The 6443-nt window shown below is 36.7% G+C and overlaps 1 non-coding gene across 1 annotated transcript; it reads right to left on the bottom strand.

Annotated features, from left to right (window-relative positions):
• Positions 1-1479: 1479 nt before the first annotated feature.
• Trnad-auc lies at positions 1480-1552 on the bottom strand. The gene has a single exon. It is a non-coding gene; the product is annotated as a tRNA-Asp (tRNA).
• Positions 1553-6443: the final 4891 nt, after the last annotated feature.

Below are 6443 nucleotides of genomic sequence, written 5' to 3' on the forward strand. Positions count from 1 at the left end.
GCCATCATGTCAATATATTGTGTTGTGTGGAAACTACACCAAAATCTTACAGAAATGTGAGCAAGTACCATTTATTAGTCAGTGTCAGTACTTTGTACACTAATATTGTGATGTTTAAAAGTAACCCGATTAGCGTCAGAAAACTTCCAAAATTGACGAAACTTTGTCACTTGTCAAATCAATTGAAGTTTTACATTTCCAATATGAAAGTATTATTTCTCTTCTCAGAAATTTCGATTTTTTCATATTCCAAACTACTAAGTGAAATAACACAGTTTTATAAGTGCTTGAGACATTTCTCCAGAAACTTCCTGCCCCGCACAGCTAAACTGTGGAATGAATTGTCGCCTGCGGTATTTCCGGACCGATACGACCTTCAAATCTTCAAGAAAAGAGCGTACACCCATCTTAAAGGCCGGCAACGCACCTCCAACACCTCTGGTGTTTCGGGTGTCCATGGGCGGCGGTGATCGCTTACCATCAGGCGATCTGTCTGCTCGTTTGCCTCCTATCCCATAAAAAAAAAACATTATTTATTACAGGTCAAAATTGACCGTATAAATAATCTTTCAGGGTACATAGCCAACTGCACAAACGCTTACGATAATATCGTTATGGCGCGACAGAGACAGACTGCGTTTCGATCAGCGTCTAGCTAGCGTCAACTATTGTCATTTCGGCTAGCCCGGCAGAAACCTTTACAGTCATCATCATCCTCCTTGCGTTGTCCCGGCATTTGCGACGGCTCATGGGAGCCTGGGGTCCGCTTTGACAACTAATCCCAAGATTTGGCGTAGGCACTAGTTTTACGAAAGCGACTGCCATCTGACCTTCCAACCCTAGGCCTTATTGGAATTAGTCCGGTTTCCTCACGATGTTTTCACCGAAAAGCGACTGGCAAATATCAAATGACATTTCGCACATAAGTTCCGAAAAACTCATTGGTACGAGCCGGGGTTCAAACCCGCGACCTCCGGATTGAAAGTCGCACGCTCTTACCGCTAGGCCACCAGTGCTTCACAACATATAAACATACACAAACACAACAAAACAAAACATTTACAGTATTTTATTTATTAATATTATTATAACTGTGTTTGTTTCAATAGGCACTGATGTAGTTTCCACACATTCAAACACCGACCAATGTCTGCCGATTTTCCGGAAAATAAAGGCGAAACTTAAATGCATCGTTTGTACATAAAATAGTGGAAGTATCAGGGAAGCAAGTTCGTTCAAAGTTCAATACATCATTACATTGAAATTCAACAATTTTTCATATGCCAACTCACTTTACAAATTTCATCGGCGTGAATAAGGATTTTTCTTCTTTTATAGAAGCGGCGGAAAGACGGACAATGTATAGGCTACTTGACCCCTTTTTTAAAGTCTGTCTTATATTACGAATAAGCACTGTCCAAATAACCGAAATAAAATATTACTATTAGGCTTAGAATAAATTTAAAAGTGGAAAATGTCTGTCTTGGGTGAGACTTGAACTCACGGCCTCTGGATCGATACTCCAGCGCTCTGCCAACTGAGCCACCAAGACTTCAACCAAGCCAGCGAAATTTTCCACTACTAAGGTCAATGGGACCCGTAGCAACATCTACCGTAAGAGTGTTAAACTTCTTAAACGGCAACCGGAGTTCCAAGTCATATTGGAAATTCACCAGTTACGATGCGCTAACCATGTTAAATTTTAACCAGATATTTTCCACTTTTAAATTTATTCTAAGCCTAGTGGCATCGATTGCAGACGTTTCTGCTAATCAGAAGTTAAAAAATATTACTATATTTTATTATGACCTAAAAACAGCAAAAAATTTATTTAAACTATACTTTTATGTAATCAGGCGAAAACAACAGTCATGTTAATCTATACATTATCTGTGCATCCGGTCATTCTATTCGAAATCAACATTTTCTGACTTTTGAGTATGAGGCATAAAGTTTATTATGTCAGTGATTGTTTTGACATGAAGTAAGTTCGAATTCGATGACGTCACTACTTCGCTGACAGCGTTTTCGGTGGCCAAAAAAAAATTACACACATTTTTAATCGAAAATACGTAGTCATCATATTTTTTTAATACCCAAAATCTATAAATATTGGTTTTTATGTCAATTACTACAGAAGACAGTCATTTATTATGCCAAATTTGATATGAGGCTATTCAAGACTTTTGAGGCCCTTATACAAATTTAACGTTCCACTTTTAGACCAGTGGCGGGCAAACTTTTTTTATTTAGGGGCCAAATTTGAAGGAATTTTACAACAAATATGCAATTTTACTACAATGCTGGCCATATCAGTAGGCCTAGCACATGATGGCCGCGGGAGTATGTCGCCGCGAGATAGATGACACGTCTTTGTCTAATTGTATTAATGACATAAGGACAGGTAGTCTATCTCGCGGCGACATACTCCCGCGGCCATCATGTGCTAGGCCTGCAGATATTATTTTGAAGGGCCACATAAAATCCTTTCGCGGGCCCGATATGGCCTGTAGGCCGTACTTTGCCCACCACTGTTTTAGATAGATGTGACTGATGACTGAAAATTACATGGAAGTTACGTTACGTCTTAGGTCCCACACTTTTAGATTTACCAAAGCTATGAAGGTAGTAATGGTCACATTACCTAGTTTACTTTTTCTTTTTTATTTATTAATTCATGGCAGCTTTTATCATCATGATGTTCATAAGAGTGGGACACAAGTATAGGTAAAACCGAACGTTTTACTTTCCCAATTCACGCCTTTTCTGGACTCACTGCGAGTTGACATTCTCAACGACAGTTATCAAACAATGTAAAATATTTGACAGAAAACATCAACAATAAGTTGTACCGTTTTTGAACACTTAAGGAGTAAGGTACATTTAGATGTGTAAATTAAAAATAAAACGATTTCAACTTAAAACAAATTTACGTTAAGCGATGATTTTGTAATGAATTTTACAGATAATTGCTCTAACATGTTCCTTTCTTACGAAAAATATCTAGTACTCGGTAGGAAAATAATCTGTATTTTTTTGTCGAGTTTCTATAATTTAATTTGATTTTAAACCACTTTTTTCATCTCCAAAATCAACTTTGCCGTCCCATTAAAAAAAATGTAATGAAGACAATTTTATAAAAACGATAGATATTATTTTTATGTTTTTCGCATAGCTTGATAAAAATGAAGAATACTCTGAACCTCTATTGGTTGACTTAATAGTGATGTAAAATATTTATGAATCTATTGGATTTAGGCGGTATTTTCTATCAGTCAACCTTGAGGCGATGCAGTTTGTGTGCGTTAATAGTTATTACTTATTAGTTATTCGCGTGACAATGTTAGAGCTGCCATCTATAAAAGTATGATGAAATTGCGGCTCACCGCATAACAGGATCAGTCGTGTCATGGTATATCCTACAACTAAAGTCGAATTCCAACAAGATACGGGACTGTCAGGTGGAAGAAACTCAACTGGACATCATCATATCAGCCCTTTATCGCCCATTGCCGAAAAATACGTCTGTCAAAAGGAATTTGAACAATTTACTAATATGGTATTAATATGAAATCGAATTTTTATATTTCTATCCGACTTATTAAACAGGAATTGGAGGTAAACATAAGTATCTACCGTGCATGTTTCCTTATAATTATGCTTTATTTCGTGCACGGTATAAAATATTTTAAGGGCAAGCAAGTTAGGGGCGTTTTTTCATGAAAAAGGTGGAAAAGGTATGATTATGACCAATAGAGTTTCTTCCCCTCATAATCCCAAAGAGCGTCACAATGTTGCTATTCTAAACGTCAATAAAACTACACAAGAAGGGAGACTCGAATCAGATCTCGTTTTGTACAATTTATCACATAAATTTAAAGAACACTTCCGCAGCAAATACTGTCTGTTAAATTATGCATTTAGAGATCAAAAGTACACCAATAGAGCAATACGGTTCTAAAATTACATTTACGTCGCTCCGGGCGGCAAAAGGTACCATTAAGGCTTCTACAGACGTCGCAACAAAGCATACGACTTTACCTGTGCGACTAAATGCCGCGATGTAATGCAAATCGCATGCGATTATCGGTTGACGTTTGGAGAGGCCAATAAACTGAGAGCTGGTGATCAAAATACAATTCTGTGTTAAGGCTAACGCGATGCAACCCGATGAAAGCGAGTTGCGTCAATAACAATGTGTTTCGGCCTTTATACCATAGATAATAAATACAGTTTAACGCAGATCTGCTTTTCGATCACAAGCACAGCTCCTATGAATCCAAATATGTCATTGATGAAAAAATAAACGCTCTGCTATTATTGTATCGTACACGGTTACAAAACTAACATACTCGTATTTCATCAGATCCGGTAGTACCGATGTTTGTATGGACATTTTCAAATTGAAAACGCTTTTTAAATAACTAATAAATTAAGAAAAAAATATCAAAAGGTTAATTAAATAAGAGAACAAAAAATGAGATCACAAAACGCCCATACAAAAACCAGCGTTTTACAATGCCAGCGTAATGTTGAAAGCTTGGCATCTAGACATGTCAGTGCTATTCCTTTGGTAAACATCGTTTTGATTCACCTCAACCTCATTAATCTATCCAAATAACGTTTTAAGGGTCTCCCCAAACTTATACGCGGAATAGGCTCGTTAGTATGAATGCGTTGGGCTTTCTAAAGTTTTATGAAAATTATGAAACATGTTATTTTTTTATTCAAATTATCATTATTTTATACGACGGGACGACTTTGACACCTTCATGACTAATTGGCCAGAAATAGCACACCAACGGGAGCTGTGGAAATCACGGGGAGAGGCCTTTGCCCAGCAGTGGGACACATAAACGGGCTATTTAAAAAAAAAACACTAAAATATAATTTCGAGCCCGAATTTACGTATTTGTTACCGTAAATTCCTTGATAATTTTAGGATGTAAACAAAGTTATACCGGAATAGCACTGCATTTTTAGATACTTGTTAACAATAGCTCTCCCTTTCCAGAAGGGATTCTAAAGTTACACTACATGCAAGCTATTTTTGACAAAAGTAAAAATATTTGCGTTCAAAAATATTTACGAATTTACTTGTTTTTTTTAAATGCCAGAAAAATGCTTCTATTTTATGGAAATCAGTCTATTGTTTTTTTTTTTTTTTTTTCAAATAAACGACGAACGCAAATATTTCGACCATCGACAATATTAAAGGGCTAAGCAATGAACTTGACAGACGGGTTTAAAAAAAATCGTTTCCGTCTGACAAATTCAGTTTTGAATAGATAATATTAGAGGATTTTAGACACATTTCTTATTATGTTACCATGTTGTGTTGTCTCCTAAGAGAGCTGTGTTAGTGTCAATTATTGATAAGAAATGTCACTGTTGCTCACTAATATTAAATAACAAATCAAGTTAAAAATTAACCCCAGCGTATTAAGCAGTAGTTAAACGAATTACTTTATAAAAATACTAAAATAATACTTGAAGTCTCTCGAGCTGTGTTGAAACCAACCTGTTTCACATGGGGAGCAAGAACCATACCGTTCTACCCTAGGAATGGTCAGAGGGCGCTACGAGTCCTTGTGTAGATTACTCATATGAGAGATAATTTCGACCTCAGTAGCTGTAACCTGGGTGGCCGAGCGGAAACAGGCATCTGCCGCGATTGCAGAGTACGCTTGTTCGATTCCAGCCTCAGGCACAGGAGGCCTTGGTCACTTTTTCTTTCATATGTGTAATTTGTTTCGGTTTTAATACTTAAAGTGTTAAAAGGGTCTTTACGTGTCGGCTTCGGTTCCGCGCACGCCTCCCAAAGGTCCGGAATACCCAAAGGTTTCCGCGATGGGAAAGACCTACTTTAATAACAACATAATAGTTTAACTTGTAACTATTTTGTATACTGTTTGGTTTCCTATAAAATGCTGCCTATAAAACGCTAAGGGTAATTATTTTTCACCTTGACTCATGCTTAGCTCTTTATGTTAATCAATGAGGTCCTTGTTTACAATAATTCTCCCTCAGACTTTGCCAGGACATATATTAAAAAGATCATATCCAGTAATATTTGGACTTTTGGATTTGAGATGGATTTTTCTAATTTATGCCCTTGTTATAATCATGTCGATTGCTGGATGTTGGACCGAAAATACATCAATTTTGAATAATGACTGTATTTTTAACTATAAAAAGATTTTTCTCAAACATGCAATGAAATATTGTCTTTACGTTCCTTAAAATGGGCTGGGAAGTATCGCTTTTTGGGCGCAACAACTCGAGAGGACTGTAAAGGGATTTCATATTATTTTTTAGGCCTAGGCCTGCAAAGTAACTTTTTTTTTTTAATTTCGACAACATTTTTTATTTCATTGTATGTTTGAGAAAAGCACTATACATGCCTCGGCGTGAAAACGGATTCCCTCCGGAGGAACGGAAAT

Source organism: Leguminivora glycinivorella, chromosome 11 (genome assembly GCF_023078275.1).
Source record: "Leguminivora glycinivorella isolate SPB_JAAS2020 chromosome 11, LegGlyc_1.1, whole genome shotgun sequence".
Classification (NCBI taxonomy): domain Eukaryota; kingdom Metazoa; phylum Arthropoda; class Insecta; order Lepidoptera; family Tortricidae; genus Leguminivora; species Leguminivora glycinivorella.